The 21,959-nt window shown below is 41.9% G+C and overlaps 1 long non-coding RNA gene across 1 annotated transcript; it reads right to left on the bottom strand.

Moving 5' to 3' along the window:
* Nucleotides 1-732: 732 nt before the first annotated feature.
* Nucleotides 733-12,170, bottom strand: LOC143695763 (uncharacterized). The gene is made up of 3 exons (XR_013185294.1): nt 11,144-12,170; nt 6,256-6,453; nt 733-821 (listed from the first exon to the last, which is right to left on the bottom strand). It is a non-coding gene; the product is annotated as an uncharacterized LOC143695763 (long non-coding RNA).
* Between the last annotated feature and the right edge of the window lie 9,789 nt (nt 12,171-21,959).

Raw genomic sequence — 21,959 nt, 5'->3', positions numbered from 1 at the left:
CTCAAGTGCCCACATTTCCATATTGATCCGCCCCCCACCTGTGGCAATCGTGTTCTCTAAACCATTCCACATCACCACAAATGGAGGAACAAACCATGGGTATGAAAGAAGACATAAAAAGGCAATTTTAAGAGAAATTCCTACAAAATACCGTGTAAATATACATGAGAGTAATAAAAGGTCAAACAATGGATAAGGGCCAAAACAAAAAAATTGGCATTTTTACATCATGCTCACAAAAAGACATTCAAATTGCATTTCCTTTCATGTCTCTTTTATGCAGCTCAATGTGTTTAAAACAACCTAAAGAGATTAAATGGGGGGGGGGGGAGATATAATAAAAATTAATTCGTGACTTAAAGTAAATTTATTTTATGACTAGAATTTCCCACGACATTCATTTAGTGTGAGTTCTGCACACAACACAGACCACCAGATTCCACAAAGTAGTTCCAGAATTCAATCAATATCTTTAGAGGACTCTGTTGAAAAGCCTTACAGCCTGGAAGGTCTAAGCAGCACATCAAACAAAGCCATTAGATTTCTCTGATTGCAATTACAACCAACACCAGAGAATTTTATCTGCAAACAGCCACTTTTAAACAAAAAAGAAATGCAAATCTAGTGATCTGCATCCTGCTCACTGACATATGACTTGCAGTTTCATTCAGAACTTAAAGACTGATAAACAGTCACAAGTTACAAATTTCAGATCTTTTGGTGAATGCGTACCTTTATTCTTTTTTCTTCTCCTCTTCTGCCTTTTCATGAATCCTTATTCAAAAGTGACACATTTGTTCAGTTCAGGGAGATTCTTCTCTCTGGAGGGGAAATAATTTTTATCAGTAAGACTCCCTGGTGATCAGGTAGACTTGGAACTGCTGTTAATCAGCCTTTTTGACATGGTACCTTGAATAGCACTTCCCATGATGCTTTGTGTGCCTACCTTAATTCTTTCCTTTTGAACTCACCATGACTTATAGGTGTCTTTTTTTCCTTTTGTGTGTCTGAAGTTATCCCTCTATTAACTTTAATTGGAAAGGTACCTTTTGTTCCCCTAGAGTAGTCATATACTAACCACTGAACTCCCTAGGCTCAAATTTCTGGGGTAGCAAGAGTTCAGTTTTCTGACAACTTAAAAAAAAAAAAATCCAGAGGAAAAAATTTGATGTCTTTATTTTTGCTAATAACATAAATTATATTTACACTAAAGATGAACTGTTGCATCCATTTATACCAGGAAATACAAAGGGTTCTGCTGGAAGTCACAGTGAGTTCAAAAGAAAGGAATTAAGGGCAGGCACACAGAACATCACAGAACCCTGACCCTTTCCATCTGCAAACCCTACTGAAAGGCATGCTGCTAAAAATAAATAAATAAATAGCCTTTTTCTGAGGCACTGGGAGAAATGTAGGCTCTTTCATAAAGGGAGAAGCAACAAAGCTTCGTTTCCTGTAGACTTGTGCCTCTCCCTCACAATACCACTGGTGGCAAAGGAGAGGGGACACATCCAGGCCAGCCTGCACCTCGCTGTGCTCCAATTAGCCCCACAGGACACCTGCACGGGATGGCCAGGCTGTACCAAGCACAAAATGTTACTGCTGAGTTCCCATCTTTCCCTCAGTGTTTGCTCTCATTTGGGCCTGTCCACCAGCCAAGGTTTTTACAATTAATTTGTCAGAGCCTCTGGGACTTGCTGCTCTTCCTGGACCAGACAAAGCTGTGCAGAAGCCCTAAAGTTTCTGTGAAGTGACAGACATATACTTTGGATATAATGCATTTCTCTAAGAAAGTAAAATATCCTCTTGCACTCTATTGCCCATTCAAGAGATTTGTTCTCACCTACTTCATAGCCTGGTCATGGTCACATAAAATACTAAAGAAAAAAGATATTCCCCACTGGGCTCTGAATCAGAAGCTATGTTTGAACCTTCCCAGAAAGCTGAGTTTCATCACCTTCGTGCTGTTCAGCTGTTTGTATCCATAGAACCTGACCCAATCCTCTTGATTTTCTTTGTTCCAGAAGAAGAATTTGGACTAAGGAGGGCCAGGGTAGCAATACATCCAATTCTGCTGTCCCACAGCTTCAGAATACCCTGAGTTAAAGCAGCAACTACAACCCTCTCTGCACTGACAGAAGAAAAAAGTTGTATGTCAAGGATTAGAACCTCAACCCTGACATGAAAGGGATGCCCTAGAAGGAAAGACTGCTGCAGTATCCCCTTCCTGAAGACCTGGCTAGCCCCATGCAGCAGCTACAGCAATGCATCCTGAAAGGGGAAAAGAATGAGATGGAAAAGGTTTTGGGTCAAGAGCATCACTTAAGGACAAAAAGAGACCCAACTTGGGGAAAATTAATGGAACTTATTGCCTATTAAAATAGAGTTGGGTGCTGAGACAAAAATTAAATGACCACTTTGCTACTATCCACTCCTTTTCCCAGCTCATCTTGTCTCCTGACTCCTCTACTCCCCCTACCCCAGAGGGGTCCTGCAGTCAGCCCAGGGCTGTGCCCATCTGTGCTCAGCACAGGGCAGCCCAGCCTAACCCCACTGACAGCCCTGTGGCCACCACCAGAACCTGCCACCAGCCCAGGGCCACTCTGAAGGGCAACAGGACAGCCAGCACCTTTCTGGGGCCAGTGGCATCATCGGGCCACCAGCCACTGACCCTGGGGAGCTGCGGGGTGCCCAGCAGCCCCCAGCCAAGGCTGCTCCCAGCCCACCTCAGCCTGGCAGCACCCAGTCTGCTCATGGCACACATGGTTAGTGTGCTGACAGAAAGCATCACAGGGACAGAAATTGCAGTTCTTAGAACCAGTGTGTAATTTTCTCTTTTCCTACCCAAAAAGGTAGTACAAATAGAGCTTTCCTTACCATATAAACAAATTCTTTTTTGGAGGGGAAAAATCCCAGGCAGCAGCTTTTCCCAGTGTGATTCAGCTTGTTGGAGAAGTTTCTGGGAAAGCAGCCTTGCAAGAATTTTGGCCTTTAGGTCTGAAGTAACAGGCAGTAATAAAAAGGGAATTAAAATTACCATTTAGCTAAAAGAAGATGCTCCCAGCCCAGCACCAGCAGCCTTCTCTGCTGGGACTGCAAGGCTGCCTGGTACTGGCTCCAACATTAGTTCATCCTCATCCATCTCCCAAATCACCTCCCTTCCCAGCTGAGGCAGCACACCAAGGAGATGTGCACAGGGACTGCTTAAAAGAAAAGCCAGCCCTGGAAGTCTTTCCACCAGCCCCAGGAGCAGCCACTTGAGCACAAGCAAGGCCATGCACAGGGTGGAAATAGTCTTCACTACATGCTCTTTGGGCTCAAGGGGAAATCAATGGCTCTGCTATTACAGGAGAACCGGAAGCAAGCCCCCAGTAGGGGTCATTGACAAGACCTGTGCTGTCATGCCCTGGTGGCAGGGGTGTCATACACAGCTCTGATCTGCACCAGCCAGATCCTCAGGTGCCAGTGGTGCTCAGCCCAGTACCCAAGGGCTAACTGCTGCATCTGCTGGAAGCATTCAACAAATGTGTGGATGTGGCACTTGGGGAAGGGTTGGTGATGCACATGGTGGCACTGGGCTAATGGTTGGACTCCATGACCTTAGAGGTCTTTTCCAAACTTAACAAGCCTGTGATTCTGCCTCCCTTCCCATCCCACCTTTGTTACCAACTTGCAAGCCAGGCACCAAAGAAAAGACAACTAGCTCCCCTCGGCTGATGCTCTAAAGAAGGCACAGAATGTCTCACAGGTACAAAAATCCTTGCAGGCTGCTCTGCAGCACTGGCAGCCCCCACCCCCCTCCAGCTCCACAACTTGTCTTTGAAACAGCCTGATGACTGATTATGGGAATCTTCCCCATGCGGTACCCCCACACCATGACATCTCAATCGTGCTTCCATTTCTTTTTTAAAGTAAAAAATGGTTTTTCTGGCCCAGTATGTTTATCAGTTAGTCTGAGCCAGTTATCTGCTCAGGTTTGCGGTATGCAGCCTAGAACCATTAGATTTTTATCAGGTCTTATGAAAATCATACACAGCTTACTCTTGTAGCTGTATATTACAAGGGAATCATGCACAGAGAGACTGGTTCTCCTTAGATTACTATCTCTGAATTGATGCTGTATGAGGCACAACTGCTTAAAAGGTTATAACTGATGTAATTTTTGCTATTACAGGTAATTTATGGCTCCTGTGTGTCTGACTTGTCAAATCTTCTTACAGAGATCAAACAGGATCTGTTTGTCATATGCATTTATCTAACACTTGCTCCTCTGCAAGCTTCAAAACGTAGTAGTTATTCTTTTCTTGGGTGTCAATTTTCTCCTATACATCTTGCCTCTTAGTCCTTGTAAATGTCCTCCTAATGCAAAATGCAGGGGTGCTTCAGCAGCAAATATGAGCAATGAGCTTCTCCTCTAGAGGAATTTTTAAAAGATATTTTTTTTTCCTAAGCAAGGCTCCAGTCCTTCAGAGAGGTCTGAAGTCATGCACACAGATGTTTTGAAGCTCCAGCTGTGCTTCAAGCCTTGCTGCATTATTTTCCCCTCAACTTTACATAAGTCTGAGCTGATCTCTGCTGTTGTGAAAGAAATCCTTCAGGAAAACTCCTGGAGAACAAAATACCCTTTCATTGAATAAAGCAGGGGGATGCACACATCAGGTGTACATCCTCAGCTCCTGCCTCTACATCTGTCTCCACTTCACCTCAGGGCCAAGCCCTCATATCCTGCCGTGTCTCCATTCTGTTTCCTGGTCTCACATTGCTGGAAGTCTTATTCTGCCTTACACACTCGAGGCTATACCGAGTCACTCACAGGATGACAAAAGCTGTGACAGTCTCTTGTTTACTCTGCAGATCTCACAGCAAACTGAGCAGGTGTAAAGGCAGGCAGGGGAGCACAGGAGAACTCAGTGGCAACCCCCCTGAGGGCTGCACAGGGGAGCACACCCTGCTTTCTGCTGTGCACAGGGGAGCACACCCTGCTTTCTGCTGTGCACAGGGGAGCACACCCTGCTTTCTGCTGTGCACAGGGGAACACACCCTGCTTTCTGCTGTGCAGCCCCCTGGGGGCTACAACAGCTCCAAGGGCATGCACAACAGAGGCAAAAGGCTAGCCCAGATGACAGGGGGGAGGGACACTTTTCATGAGGTCTGGGGATTTTGAGGAGTGTCAGTCTTTATGAATCTCTCCAGTAGAGCTGAGATGGGAAAGGCTGTTGAAAAGACTCACTTTGTCCTGTTCGCCCGAGCAAGGAGCACCTGGAGATGAAAGGATATGCTTCTGCATCAGGCACGGGACTCTTGAGGCTAACAAAGAGGAGAGGGCACCGGAGAGTTCAGCTGTAATGGTATTCAATGCCACATTGTTCCAGACTGCAAGGCAAGATGTATTCTATCACCAACTGTATGGCAGTTGTCTTTTGTCAAGTGAGCAGTTTGCCTTATCTCTCTCTCGGTGAACACAATCGCTCCTCCCTTGGGAGGGGACATCTGCTGATAATGGGCTACTGAATGTCACTGCATGGCTGATAAGAACTACAGCATCCCATTGGGAGATGCTCCACCCAGAGGGAGGAGCCAAGCATTCCTTCCTGGATATAATCTGGAGATTCTGGAATAACTGCTCGGCTTCTCCACTGGATTTCCCAGAGGAACAGCAGCTGCGTCTTCTTCCACTGGATCTTCAGAAGAAGACTACACCCCTTCTACAGGATCCCTGCTCCAACAGAACCACACCTGACAGTGTCCTCCAGGAGGACTGCAGCCGCATTTCCAATTGGACTGCTACCAACACCCTGACCAATAGGGTGTCAGGTTGTGTTCTGACTCTGTCAGTGTTGTTCTAGTGTACTGCATTGTTTATTTTATCCTTTTATTTTTCTTCCCTATTAAAGAACTGTTATTTCCTGCTCCCATTTTTTTTTTGCCTGAGAGCCCCTTAATTTAAAATTTATAGCAATTCGCAGGGGTGGGGAGGGTTTACATTCTCCATTTCAGGGGAGGCTCCTGCCTTCCTTAGCAGACTCCTGTCTTTCCAAGCCGGGATACACATGTCCCCACCGGCCAGGCACACAGTGGGGAAGGAGCCACAGCAGAGCTGAGCAGAGAAGGGTCCCGGCTCCTGCTTTGCCTGCAACACCCAGAGCTCCCCGGGACGCGGCGCCAGCTCTGCCCTGGAGCTGCCACTGCATCCCTGCATGAGAAGGGAAGGAGCCCAGCAGCACTCAGACACACTCGTGTTCCACATTTACGGACCTTCCACCCGCTCTGCTGTCAGAAGGGCCGCATTTCTCAATGGCTATGAGGTGTGAAGTGTCTGGAAACACAGCACGCTTGCTGTGGAGGAAAGAACTTTACAGTGGAGCTTTGCCAGCTTAACTCTGCATTTGGTTTTTCCTTCCAGTCAGGTATGAAATGGCGGGACACACTTAAGCAGGCAGTACGATAGGAATCCTAGAGAGAAATAAAATAAATAAATAATGTTAAATAGTAAACAAATTGATATAATTTATTTATTCAATAATAATTAATAAATTCTTATTTAAGTAATAACAATAAATGGAATTCAAAGAACTACACTTTGCTGAAGGTGAAGTCCTTTGAGTAAATTGATTGAAATTTACTGAAATTGACTGACACATATTTTTGACAGGCTCTACAGAACAGAAGATTTGTGCAGCAAACGGGAAATATTCTGAAAAAGCACAAATAATTCTTCAAACATATATACAGAACAGGATTTCAGAACAGGATATTTGTGCAAATACACACAAAATCTAGAGTTCTTAAGATCTGAGGATTTGGCCCAACAATACAACATGCATTTGAGAAATGCCAGTCTTTGATTCAGAAACATTTAACACTTTGCAAAATCTGTTCCTAATATCAGGGATGACTTCAGCCTTGCTAATTGCTTGACACGGTTTTAATGTCAGGTAGAATTAAAGACTGGCAATTAAATAGCAATAAACTGTAAACTGCTGATGCAATATGCTGATGTTATATATGATTTACATGTATGACTATAGAAGCTGCAGAAGCACGTTAGTTGCAAAACACCACTAACAACCTCATAATAATTATGTAACTAGTATCCTGCTGGAAATATTGCCCAGTTCTGTGGACATTTTGCATCCACATTTTGAATCTTTCTATATTGTTTGAAAAGAATTCCAGTGTATTTATTCAAAAATCATTAAAATCCTAATAAGTGTAATAATAAATAATTTGCTTCTTCACAGATTAATTTTAACACTGACTTATTTTACCATGCTGATAAAATCTATCCCAATCTCAAATACTATTCAAACTGCCTCAGGATCTGCCATCTCTTTTTTTCCCTAAGTTTGTTTTCAGCTTCTTTCTTTTCCTTCCAGTGTTTTAGATGAGGATCTCTCTTTATCTCTGCCCCAAGCTTTATGCTATAACGGTCTTGAATAGCATATCAGAGTCTATTTCTGAGTACTGGAACAATGTCTCTGACAATATGTATTAGTGTTCTGGCACTTTCCTCTAGAAGAGATTTTTATGTGCCTCAGACAATAGACAATGTCAGGAGATTTGGACAGACACTAAAGAGGGAAAGTATTTAGTCAATCTTCTCAGAAACCACTCCAGTGCTGGAAGCAGGAGTTGAGAGAAGGCAGAAATACCAAGAGGGTCAACTGCAAACTAGAAAGGAGCTCTAAGCTGAGGATTTTACAAAAGAGAGAGAATACTGTACTTCTTCTGGACAGACTGACCCCTTCAACTAAACAAATGCCAAAAGAAACACAGGCCCAAGAAATCAAGGGTTTAAGCCCTTATAGTCAAGATATCAAAACCTGAAAAGAGCATGAAATTATTTCACTGGCTATACCTGCATGATGCCTGCCTTTACAGTAAAACATGAAAAAAAAAAAAGAAGAAAGAAAAAAGACAAGAAAGTATTTTTCATTTATGACCATAACTACGTATCTACTAATACTATCAACATGTGCTGGAAACACCTTCCTAAAAGGAAAATATGTGGTTTATAAAAACATACCAAAGAAGGAACTCGTGCTCTCATTCAGACAGGATTGATTAAAGGAAATCCATGTGTTATGCCAGACAGACATATGCCAGTTCTGGGATAGTTAAGCACAACAGTGCTGGATAATGGGCTTCATGTGTATGGTAGAAATACTGACTGGAAATGATGCAGTTGATAACACTGACTTAAATTGACAGCATTAATTTCAGAAAAATTTTACTGACCAGTTTTCACTTCAGAAAACTGATTGTAGGCTGTAGGCAATCTTATGGCTAGGTGCTATGCTGTTTTCTGTCCAGAATATGATCTTCAGAAAAACCCTTCTGGATATTTTATAGACATCAACCATACAAGATATTGATATTGCCTTAGTAGCATTTGCCATCCAAAATGTGGGGTTTTTTTGATAACAACAACTTCAGAAGCAGAAAACAGAGTGCTTTATTACAAATAATTTTCTTTTGTTTACCAGCAATACATTTACAGTATCTCCAGTCTGGTAGGCCCAAATAATTTATTTCCTAAGCTTCCTACAATTTACAGAAATGCTTTGCCCACTATTATTGACACAATCCTTTGAGAAGCTGAACTTGAATTTAGGTTATGAATCTGGAGGAATTTCAGCTGCCTTATTCACTAGTAGTGGTGAGGTGTCATTTTCTCAAAATCATCTTCACAATTAAATCTACTGGAAAAATACACATAACCTTCTGATGAAATTGTACCTTTTTTGTAAATAAAAACTCAAAAAATGTTTCCATTAATTAATCCAGTCTGTGAAAGTTAGACACCTTACTCTGAAGGCACTTTTGTTTTAAATCAAGGTCTCTGCTCAATGAACTCATGCTTTATGAGATCCAAGACAGTTGACTAAAATAAATGATTTCCTATGTGCTTTGCAGAAATCTGTGTATGCAAAAGTTTATGATAGGAAATGTGTGAATCTGATAACCAAAGAGTGAAACCCACTGATTCATGCCATCAACTAAAAGTGTTGTACATACTACAAATCAATGCCTTCACATTAGTGACTAACACTTCAGCGAAAATTTACCAGTAAAACAGACAGTGAAACTGTCAACTCCTTCCAGAATCATCATCTTGTGCATTAATACTAAATGAGAACAGAATAACAGGAAATAAGGGAGAAAGACAAAATGGCAATGACAGGCAGTGTCCCACAGAGGATGTTCTCTCTGACCAAATCTCAGAACTGGGGAGGAAGGTAACAAGAGAATAAGAAGCAGTAAGAGGCACAGCACTTGTGTTTCAAGACAAGCATTCTGATTTCATGCATTCGGTGAATTGTGATCTGTAAAGAGGAGCAATAAATAATATCTTCCTTGCTGCAAAGACTTTTTCAAAGCTACCCAAATATAAACAAGTAACTGTCAGAAGTATTAGCTCAACCTTGGAGGTTTCTAGTGAGAGGAAGAGAAAGAACACCTCTTTTTAGCAGTCCTGTTACACCTAGAGTCACATGGAAGGGACACAGTACAGTCCCTGACACAAGTTAGCTCTCAGAAGTCCGTGACCACCTTATCCCAAGATCCAGCACAGGCTGTTAAACTCATCTGAACGGAGTAATTACAGCAGAGCTTGCTGCACCCTCCTGGTGCTGCACTGTAAAATTTGCCCTGTGGCATATCCTGGGTGTGCTTGCACTGTTCATTATACAGTGCAAGCACACCCAGGATATGCCACAGGGCAAATTTTACTCCTGGACCTGTACTGGCAGATCCCAAAATCTTTCCACCGGGTACCATTGATCCAAATGTCATTTTACAGGGAAAAAGCAGCAAGAAGCACTTTCAAAGCCCTCTCCCGTGGGAGAACTGTGCAAATGAGGTATTTAAACTTTGTCATACCACTTTTCTCCAAATCTAGCTTGTGAACAATACGCTGGTTTCACTTGGGAGTGGAACATTTTCCACACAAAACCTGTTGTCTCCTTGCATCTCTTAAAGCTGAAAGAGGCATTATTTACACCAAGCAGAAAAGCCTTGGGCATTTTAAATCCCCCTCATTGTTTGTGAAGCTCCTGTTAAATGGTGCAGTTCCTAGTAGAGGCTGGACAAGTTTCTCCCTGCAATTAGCTGTAATGACACTTCTCCTGCTTCAACTCAAAAAAACAAAGCCAGTGCAGGGATCATGCAGAAACACCCTTGAAATTGAGAAAGTTCTTTCATGACATGAAAGACAGAGGACCCAGAGGCTCTCATATGAAATACCAACTACTCAGTAGCAACTTTTTATACAAGTACTTGCATTTCATATTAACAACAACAAAAGAAAGTCCCAATCATTCTGAGGGCTGTATTTCTTAAATGAAAAAAAAAAAAAATGAGAAAAAGAAAGGGAATGTAAAAGGGGAATCAATTGTTAGCCTACAGGTAAATACCCTGAGGATAGCTGTTTTCCAGCCAACAGAATTTCAGATTGTTTCTATGCATTTGTTGTTTTGATACTTTGAGAGGAAAGATTAATAGAAAACTGAATGAAGTTTGCCCCTTTTGCCTCACAGTGAACAAAAAATATCACTGCCTGTCATCTTCTGTGTCTGGCTAGTCACAGGCATCCAAGCATCAGGCAACAAACTGCAATAATCACGAAGTTAGCCTAAAATCTTCTTGATTTCCTAAATTCCAAATACAATAAAGGTAAGTTGGGTTGTCTGAATTCTATTTTCAATTCTTATTCTTTTGACCTCTATAGTTCTTCACTCTTCAAGCTGCTCTCTGCAAGGCTGAAGACTGGCCATTTCTTTAATAGATCTGGATCTCTAAAAGCCTGGCTTGCAGCAAGAGCTGCTTACCACTCAGTTAAGCTGCATACAACTATCTCTATTTCCTGGGCTGCACATTTTTGCATTACACAGACTTGTGATCCTGCAAAGATTTATTATAACCCCTCTGTTCACTTCAAGTGCTCTAAATGGTTTGACTGAATTTTTCATTGGGGATTTCTCACAGGCATAAAGTGAGTCTGCACGAGCAGGGCTGTGCCATGAGAGGCTGAAACCAGGAAGCACAGGTGACCCAGCACAGGCCATGCCCTCACTGGCAGAGTGGCAGTACCACAGGATCTGAGGATGGGGCAGAGCCCAGAGGTCACAGCAGTGAATCTCACCAGCAGCCTCCAAGCAGACAAAGTAAGCAGGCACTTCCAAAGTCAGTCCAGCAGACAAGGGCAAGAGGTAGGACTGGAGACAGGACTGGGGTCCATCCAGAAGGCAAGGTCAGAGAGAAACATACCCACAGCATAGTTCAGGCCAGGACTGGGTGCCAAGCCCTGAGCTGAGACTGGTCTCCTGGAGAGAGGGCAGGAGCTGGTCAGTGTCAGTAAGGTTCAATAGTGCCCCAAGGACCCTGAGAGCCATAAGCTCCAAGGGGAAGCTCAGGCACAGCCCTGACCTCATTGAAAATGAAAGAAAATGCTGCCATTAGTTTCCATGAGGTCAGGATCCACCTGAGGTGCTTTTTTTCTAGCCCCTGTGACATGTACCTCGAATACCCTTGGGTCACATATCAAACAAACAGATAAGAGTGATAAAAGTTAACTAAAGCCATGCAACACTCAAAGCACCTCTCAGTCACAGCTGTTAAGGATATTAGCACTGTATCAACGACCAACAAAATAAAAATTGCTATTGTGTTTCTGGCCAGCACTGGAAGGTTTTGAAGTTTTTTTCCTAAGGCTAGCTGCCAACAGTGCCATGGGAGTGCTCACAGAATGCCATTTCATTTCAAGGCTAATATTGAAATACAGTAAAAATCTGCATTTAAACAGAGCTATAAAGGCCAAAGAAAAGATTCCTCGTGCTTTCAGCAAGTTTTGGATCAAGCAGCATACAAATAGTTTTCATGTGTGAGAGTGACGTTGCCCTCTGCTGGGTAACCCACAACCCGAGAAAGCTCTGCTCTTCAGAGTCCCAGCAGAATCAGGCAGATGCAGCCTACAGATTTTTGATGCTAGATTTTTTGCAAATAGCTGGTGATTTAGGTTTGCTGTATCCCAAAAAGAAGGTTGGAGTACACCCTCTTTTTATAAGTGCAGACAGAAGATACAGGAAGGATGCAGTTTCAGTCCTCATCTCTTTGTAGAATATGGCCCATTGATTTCCAGTGCAGAATTAGCCCCATGATTTTTTCCAAGGTCATCTGGGAAATCTGTAGGAAGTCAAACAAAAAGAAAAAATGAAAATGAAACACTCTATGTTTCATGACTCTCAAGTTATAAGCACACGATGGAAAGAAAAAACAATCCCTCAAATACATTCAGTCCTTAAAAACCTCTAGACACCAATTATATACTGCAGGGTATGTCTACATTATTTCTCACCTATATTCATTTTTTTTTTTCCTCCTTTCACAAAATCAGATTTAATTTTTCTTAAGTAACAGATAAATTACCAGTGTCTATATTATCAGCACTCTATTAAGAGCAGGAATCCAGCTCGATGCCACTAGGACGTTGTAACATTCCTATCTCATCAGTGATCAGACTAAGGTCTAGGGAGTGAAATTTATCAAATGCCATTGTACAGTGTATCTGGAAGGATGATAAACATGATTAAAATTCATTTCACCAACACAGTTGCTCATATGTATTTGATGTCCTTTTCCTTGGAATGGTTAGACAAATTGCACAGTTCCCTAAAATGAAATTCAGCCTTGGATTTTATTCAATGTGCCCTGATAATACAAATCAATATTTTGACAAAACATATTTTTGCCTGAAGATGAAGTATAATGTGTAATAAAATACATTTAAGTACTTTATAATTTATCCTGAGAGCACAATGCATGTTACCAAATGTTGTACATCATTCCATAGAAAACTAAGTGGAATATATAATCTATACTCCTTTAAGAAGCAACTGCTTTGAGAGAGCACACAATTAAACACTTAATATTCAGAAAACATTTCAAATTAAGGACCTTTGTGAAATCTCTTGAAGGTATGTGTTGTTCTACACAATTTAGCTGCAAGATCATAGTTTTTCGTCAAATGCATAACATATTCCCTAATTACTTTCATTTTTAAGATAGAGTACATTATCTTCTGTGTGTCAACTTGCTTTTGCCATGGACCTCACAAAGCCTGCTTCCACATGTAATATAAGGGGAGCCAAAAAACCCCCAAAAAGTTCTTGTGAATCTTCTGCATGCTGTGTGACTCTTGCCCAATATCTCTAATGAATTAGATTGTTTCCTCTGGAATTTCCATGTCCTACACACATTTGGCTATTCATCCTCCAAGCCCTCTATGGTACACACAGCAAAAAAAATTCACGAGTTAGAATGGCACAGATAGAAATTTAAAAGTTGGTAACACGTGCCAGTTCCTAAATCCAGTGCAGCCCAAAGGCATCAAGAACATTTTGGAGCTAGATTCTCCTTCATTTTACAGAAAAATATGACAATCTACATATCTTAATGGGTCTTGGCACCAGGTACCATGTGCATGGTCAGGTAAATATATGAGTAGGGATCTAGCCTTTGACTTAACTATGAGCCAGATGAGGGAGTATTTATTGGGAAGACTAACTCACCAGACAAGTGTAGCATTCACATTCTCTGCAAAATCCCTTCACCCAGGATTTTTGTCCTGGGAAGCTGAGAAGCATCAGAAAAAAGGAAAACAATTCTTATTTCATTTGCTTCTCTTGTGTTGTGCTCACATGTGGAATGTGTTTAGAGATTGTTTACCCACAGGTGATAGTCTGATTGGATTCTGGTGTGAGTTGTTTTGACTCTCTGGCCAACTGGGGCCAAGCTGTGTCAAGACTCTGGAAAGAGTCATGAGTTTTCATTATTAGCTTTTTAGCATTGAGTAAGTAACCTTTCTGTATTCTTTGGTATAGTATAGTTTAGTACTCTGTAATATAATATAGTATTATAAAGTAATAAATTAGCCTTCTGAGAACATGGAGTCACATTCATGATTCCTGCCTCTGTCAGGGCATTCCCCAGCAAATACAATTGACAAGACTCACGGATAGAGGAAATAAAACCTGTGTATTTTGCTTACTAAGGTTTGGTCTTTACAACAACACACTTTATTGCAGTCTCATTTACTGGTCTCTTGCCCAAAACAGCCTGGCATTTAGTCTTTACAAGGACTTTATCAGAATTCAAGACCAAAGTGCCTGGACCATAATCATTATACATGGATTGTTTTCACTGAGGCCAAGACACGAGCACATTCAGGCAGTACACAAAGATCTTGTTGCTAAAACATTTCCCACTTGAATGTAATTGTTCTCCAGTAAGGAAGCAATCACTGAAAAGCAAAATCCTACAGATGACACGCTGAGTTTTACGTTCGCAGGAGGTTAATATATTTTCCATCCACAGCGGAACTGTGTGTAATTTATAGGCAAAAATCCAGCCCTGGTGCAAGCAAGTGCAGCCCTTATTGATCTCAATAGTGGATGCACTCATTTATAGCAGGGCTGCTTTCTGCCTCGTGTCTGTTTAGCACAGAATGAATAATACTACAAGGCAGGGCATGGGTTCACCGTGCGTGCTGAAAGCTTTTGCATTTGTGAATGTTAAAATAGCCTGCCTCCACAATAGCAACTATTTTGGGCTGGAGAACACAACATGTGCCAATCTTGAGTTGCATAATGCTTTCACATATCTCAGGGTTCGCTGCTCTGAATAGTTCCACACTGAATGGCTGCTTAATATCTCCGTTCCTGCGTACGGCTCCTGTCTCTAGCAGCACGGTGCTGCTCAATAGCTGAGCCCTGCATTCACTCACAAAAGCCCAAGCCAGCCTGCAGGAGAGACTGGGGCAGAGCTTTGCTTGAAGAGCCCTGTGGTTTACGCTATTTTGGTACGAGTTTAAAGAAAAACACTCGCATTTCTTACACATTTGGTTTTCATTTGTTTGAAACAGTTTTGTAGCCTAATAAAAAGACCTACAGTTTCATAAAAGGAAGTTAACTGGTTGTCTCTGGGCAGTAGGAGACTTTTTCATATATTACTGGGTTATTTTAAGGGCATTAACTGCAGTCAGCCCATGAGCTGTTATAGAACTGATTTGATTTAGGTTTTTTTAATTACACTGTGTTTTATTAAAAAACAAACCCGAATGTCAGTGTGAAAAAATGGGATCCTTTCTAATTATACTGCTCTGGCCTGGAAGGCAGAGCACTCCTTGTGTACTGGCTTGTAAGCCATTCCCATTGTCCACTGCCTCCCTGCCTCCTGGCTAGCAGCAGATTTACCCAACAGGAACAGAGGTTCAGGGTGCAGGTGTTCCCATCCAAGCTCTCCTTCCAGCAGCAGGAAGGGGTCTAATTTACCAATACATTTTCACCTTCCAACAGAAAGAAATGTGGCAGCCTGATCTCACCTTCCAGCACACAGACCCAAGGGGAACACAATTTGACTGTCTAACCCTATGTTTTGGCAGTGGGAAAGGAAGGGAAGTAGACTGACCACTGCTGCCTTCCCACTGATAACGTGCAGACCTCAGCATGGCCATAACTTACCCCATCAGCCACAGTGCCTGGCATCCCCAAAATATACCCCAAAGACTTTTCTGAAATGGATAATCACAGCTCAGGAGTAAAGCAGGTGTGTTTTTCTTTCTAAAGCTCAAGGAAACATACACATACTGTGCTCTAAATATGTTTACATTACTGTCTTCTTCTAGACAGCACAAACAAGCCACTGTATGTAAGTATAAAACACTGGCAGCTACCATTCACCTCAGAGGTATTATACACAGTAACAAATTTAATGGAAGTTTGATATCCAAGAATCTAGCCTGTTCCTTTTTTAATTAGGCTTTTCCATCTATTGTATGCTATCTCAATACATGCCCTTTACATTTATGACTAGAATGGCTATTCAATGTATTAACCTTACATCAAGGGACAAATTAAGATGAGGGCATAGCCCAGGTAAGTAGAGTAACAATCCTGGGTAAGTATATGGAAAGCTGAGCATTTTGCTCAAACAGAGAGAAGAGAAAATAGATAAGAAAATAAAATATGAAAAAGAGGAAGATAAAAAAAAGGGGAAAGCTGCCTGGGGTCTCTTTAACAGGAAGTTTAGCCACCGACTCCAGAGTCATGGATCATTTTGCTCTTGCCTAATACAATGCATCTTTTGTCCTTCTTTCTCAAATCATGTCCTATCAGGCAAGGTCACTGTCACATCCTCTCTCAGTAAAAAAAGGAATTTATTTCCTAGACAAAACTCATGCCTCTGAGTCATACTGGAGTTGAGTCTGGAAGAACACTGTAGTAATGTGGGAGAACTATACAAACCCTGGAGCTATACCTAGAGGAAGATGGAAAAAACAAAAAAAAGAAAAAGAAGCAACACTACAAGTAACAGAGCACTTCTAGTGATAGGACAAGCAGTAAACTCTAGCGATCTGAAAGAGAATATCTGCTGAGAGCCAAAATCTCAGTGGCTGGAAATTGGTGTAACTTGGGGATTTGGCATTTCTGGACATTTGGGGCTGTTATGGGTAGGTCAAAAAGGGAGTCTAGAAAACATTACAAATAGCACACAGAGTATCAGAGGTTATTTGGCTTCATGCTACAGATTGGTCTCGTTCAGAGCTAATTACTCATCAAGAGGATCTGAGAGAAATCCCTGTATAAAAAGTCTGTGACACTAAAGAGCCTGCTCCCTCTTCTATCAAAGACAACAGCAAACTCTACTGACTTCAGCCAAGCAAGAACCAGGTTGATAACTGCAAGGTTCCTTAAAGCAGAGGAAGGTTTTGCTCTGAGTGAAAATCAGAATTTTCTATTTGATACACTAAGCATGGCACAAAAAAGTTGTTTTGCCCTGCAGGTTAATGGAAGCCCTTCTTTTATAGGGGCTGAATTCTAGATCTGTTATGTCCAGCCAGAGTTTTTTAAAAAAATCTCACACATGCATGTCAGTTATTGAATGATATTGTTTAAAGCTAGAAACTGTGAGCTGTTAGGCTTTAAAGAATAGGCAGACAGGCAAGAAATTCCACCAAGTGATTTATAAGCAGGTGGATGAGAAAGTGGAAACTTTTGTGAATCTTGGTTGTGATCCAGTTCAGAGCCTTATTTTGATGGAGGGCTCCCTCTTCTGGATTTTGATTGAAGCATATTTCCCAAACCAGTTTATTTTTCCCAATGCAATTGAAATGTGTTTTCAACTAGAAAATAGATCAGGGAGAGTCTCTGTGCACTCTCATAGTCAAAGAGTGCCTCTGCCCACATCCCTGTGGGGATCTGGGCTTTGGGGAGCACATCTGACTGCCTCTGCCCCACAGACCTGCTGGAGAGAAAGGGAGCTGACACCATGGGTTTTAATTTGTATATTTAAGTTTACAGATGTCCTAGGTACAAGGGTAAGGGTTTGCTTTAGCTTATGATTCTTTTCTTGCTGTGTAAATGCAGGTTTTGTACAATTACTTCATTAACAAATAGTCTTAATTGCAACAACTCCTAGGAACCCTACTTCTGAACAAGAATACCTTCAAGTTAAGGAGCTCAAAAAGAAAAATGTCTGTTTGGCTAGAAGTTCTCCAGTGACATGAAAAATAGCCTTTTAGTCCCTTACACAAATCAAAATAGTCTTACATGAAAAATCCTTCCTAATCTGTGGGGAATTTCCTCCCCCATAGGAATTCCATCTGAAAACAGACACTTCCTGAATGGCAGGTGGGACTGCAAGAAACTGAAGCTGCAGCTTTGATTAATTTACATTTCTTAAAGCGAACAACCTTTCCAGGCAGAAACCTGCTTCAAGGCAGATTTTTCTTTAATACAACCTGAGTTTAATACCCTAGTGCAAATATATCTATAAGACTATGCTACAGACTGTTATCATGGCCACAGGGGAATTCTTTATTTCAGAAAAGGACAGGAATGCAAACAAAACTGAGTTTTGCTGAAAATGAAATAATAGTAATAATATACATATGGCTTAGTGAAAAAGCATCAGATACCTCTGATTTTAAAGAATGACTGCAAAGTGTGCATTTCATTTAAATGGAATAAGAATCCAAATTTGAAGTAAACAGCTTGAATTTGAAAACAAGAACATGACAAAAGCCCTTTATCAGAGAATTCTACCCTGATACACTTCAGGCCTTTGCCTTCTAATGTTGCTGCTGCCCACAAGACAGCATTCATCTAGACCAACTATCCCCTGGCTTTTTTAACTTACAGATTAGCAAACAACAGTCAGCCCAGTCAACATTTGGGGCCCATAATACCCACAGGCCATTTACTGTGAGCTCCCAGACTCACCCACAGCCCCTCAGAGCTCAGTTTGGGAGCCACCAACTTGAAAAGCCCCAGCTGACACCAAGTGACTCCTCCCTGCCCTGGGTGATTTGAGGCTTCATTGCAAGCAAGCAGACCAGCCCCAGCATTTATTAAAAAGATGAGATATGTAAGGGGTATGAGGAAGAACAGAAGGAAAGTGAGCTGCTCAGTGCCAAGCAGCAGACTGGATGGAAAGCCAGGAACAGAGCACAGGCTTCTTAGGAACAAGCTCAGAGCTCTCTGTGGAGCTACAGCCCTTAAACTGAGTCTACAGCCAAAGAAGGGATCATAAAAAAGTGTCATCTGGAACACAGATACTTCAAGCTTATGCAGAAATTTATGTTAAGGATAAGAGCTCCCCACAACTTCCAGCACTAAATAAATAAATAAAAAAATTTTTAAAATAGAGCCAAGAACCTCCCTCTGCTGAACTGCACAGCTATAGCTCTGCAAAGACTTGCCCTGTAGTTTTGGGAGGGAGTTGCATTTTTTTTAATACTTACTATTGTCATAATATAGAAGAAGAAAAGCTGTGATGTATACTAAACTCCTACTACTCAGCTTTGCCAGGAGAGAGATCACAACAAATTTGACCAGCATTACAAGAACATTACTGATTCCAAGAGAATAATTAAGGAATAAATAAAACGGACTAATGTTTTCTTACTGAAATGTGGCAAATAAATGAGTTCATTTTCAAATTCATACAACTTGGTGTTGAGAAACAAAAAGTTTTTAGTCTCTTCTTGTGCACCCTAATTTATCTTTGGTAAGGCTTTGTGTTCATCTTTCCTTGAGGCAGAGTTGCTCAATGCTACCAACATTCCCTGTGCTTCAGGCCACAGCCCCCCTGCATTTTAGTATCTGCCTGGGATATGTGAGCCCTGCACTTGGCTCCCTCCAGACCTATGCCAAATTTAACCATTTGACAAGCCCTGTGATGTAAAGCATAAAAAAAACCAACCCAGAACTATTAAAAACAACAGAACCGGCATAAGCCATGTTTAACTCTCCCCACGGAGAAAATCTGAGTGGACAACCTTCATTTGTTTTCTCCCAAGACATCTGCCTCCATCTGTATCTCAGGGCAGCCTGTCTGCTGGCAGTGCCTGGTAATATCCACCTCACAACAGGAACCAAGGCAATTCTTAATATTCAGAACTCCTCTCTGCTTGTAGTTATGACTTCTGACCAACCTGAGTTTGCAACAACAAACAAGGGTTTAGATAATAATACCCATTCCCCTCTCTGGGAATATATTGTGCTGCTTTCCTCCTGCCTTTCCCCACAAATGGCCAAGACACTGTCCATACAATATTCATTATATTGCTACTATAGTTATGCCTCAGAGAAACACAGGAGCTTCATTCTGTTACATTCAGACAAACCTCACGCAAGAACATGGCATCAGGCATTTCCAGGAAACAACTTCAGGCTGGCAAAAAACTCCCATTAGCTGCAAGAAGAGCTGTCAAGCTGTGCCTTATTCCTTGGAAAGTTCCCATTACCTGTAAGAACATGTGCCAGGGAGATGTTGCTATTCCTTCCTCCTCTTCACACATTCTCCTTCTTCCTACAGCTATTAATAGTGACGTCCAATTCCACACATGCCTCCAGTACGGATTCCCGTACTGTCCTTGTAACACTTCCTTAATTTTTTCTGTTGTATCCTCCTACAAAAACCCTTACCAATAGTTCCTAATTTCCCATATGTCTCTTGTTCCATCATCATCGTCACCACCTCCTGGTACCCACTGGCCTGTGGCTTTGTCCTCTCTGTTGCTTAGAGACTCCTTCCTGCTCTTGCTTCATAAATTTCATAAGGGTAGAGCAGACTACTGGGACAACAGAAAGACAGAGATCTGGGAAGACTTTGCCCACTTCTATGCCCTACATACCTATTCCCACCAAAAGACACAGGCCTCTGGACATCTGTCACACATCTGGACATCTATTATTGTGCCTATCATACACATAAAATTACATTCAAATATTGCTGTGAACATGGCATAGCCCACTACTCCACCTTTAGGAAGTGGCATCTCGGGACTCTAGCTGGTCAGAGTGACCCCAAGAAATGTTAGAAAGTCTCTTTTCCCAGCCTCGTGCTTGAAGAAGGAGTCAGAGCTCTTCATTTCTTGGTCTCAAGGTTTTTTATTGTTTCTTATCTATAAAATTCTTTCTCCTGTCCAGGCAAGGTCCGCTCAGCAGACAGTCAGAGGCATTCTGCCTGCCCCTGGGTCAGTGTTATGTCTTTATACTAAAAACTACGTATACGATGTTTACAGTTACTTTCCAATACCTATCACCTATGTTAGACAGGGAGCTTCTGCTCTAAACCAATCTAAAAGTGCCAACATCACAGCAGAAGATGGAGGCCAAGAAGAAGAAGGAGAAGGGCTGGACACACCCAGATTCCTCCATCTTTCCCCCTGGAGCCCCATTCTAAAAACCCCAAAAATCTATTTTTCATTCTGTGATAAATTCACTATCATTCTACTTAAACTTCGTGGCTTGTAATTCTTCATATAAGGTTGGTAATTGTTTTTCCCAAGGGCTAAATCAAAGGCACAGGGGTCCTGGGCTCTGTGCCAGGGTCTCTGAGCCCTCTGGGCAGGGGCTCAAGTCCTCCGGGGCAGCCAGAGGAATTTCCTGGGTTCTGACAGTGGCAGATCTCATTTCCCATGCAATATTTATACAAGTCCTCTGAGCCACATACTGATACAACCTAAGTCTGCTGCTTCATCCAGAGTCCATGATGGATGGCTGAACTAGGGAACAGCTATTTGGTTTTACCAAATTATTATTCAGTTGATGGTGCTAAGAGCATATCTTCTCCCTGCTGACCTAAGCACAGAATTGCAAATCCTAACAGGCTTTTCCATAGTACTCATCACTTTTTTGTGGAGTCCTCCAGCATATCATGAACATACCTAAAACACTTGCAACATGCCTGTTCATCTCAGTGCCACAGGGCTTCATGGCTGGCTGCTGTCCCATTTGGCAGAAGCAGTCTCTGCCCTACCTGTGCGCTCCTAGGGTCTCCTTGGCACTGGCAGCCTTCTCTCTGCTTCATTCTCTGAACAGTTTCAGTAGAGGATCAGACACCCCTGCCCTAAGGCAAAGGTATAAACATGCCTGTGATGATGGAAAACAGGGAAAGAAGGACTTCCCTTTCTGGGAGCAGTTGCATTTGCTTACAAACTCCTCACAGACCAAACCTTGAGTTCCATTACATTGCCCAAGTGCTTGGGGTCTATTTTGTGAAATCAGTAATGTAGGATAAATTCAAACTCTATTTTACAGAGATTTTAACTAGGGTTTTTTGAGCTCTACTAGAACACAAATTCTTAAACTGATTAAAACACCTCAGTAAGTCCTACATCCAAACTTCAGTTCCACTTCTGAATGGTTAACAAGCTTAGTCTCTCTAGAGGTCAGCACAGTACCAGAAACAAGTAAAAACAGAACAAAACAAAACTTGTTTGACTCGACTTTTACATTTCCTCTGGAACTTCTCAGAAAGAGATAAAGGATTTCATAGTTTTCCAGAAAAGAAATGATTCACAGTATTTTAAGCAGGTAAAAAATTTATGCTGTCCAGAATATGGTAGAACTCAGGGAGTTCTCTCGAGTGCAGGCTACAGCTAGCCATGGTACTTA

The sequence above is a fragment of the Agelaius phoeniceus genome, chromosome 1 (genome assembly GCF_051311805.1).
Source record: "Agelaius phoeniceus isolate bAgePho1 chromosome 1, bAgePho1.hap1, whole genome shotgun sequence".
Classification (NCBI taxonomy): domain Eukaryota; kingdom Metazoa; phylum Chordata; class Aves; order Passeriformes; family Icteridae; genus Agelaius; species Agelaius phoeniceus.
This window is presented reverse-complemented; position numbering and strand designations above follow the sequence as displayed.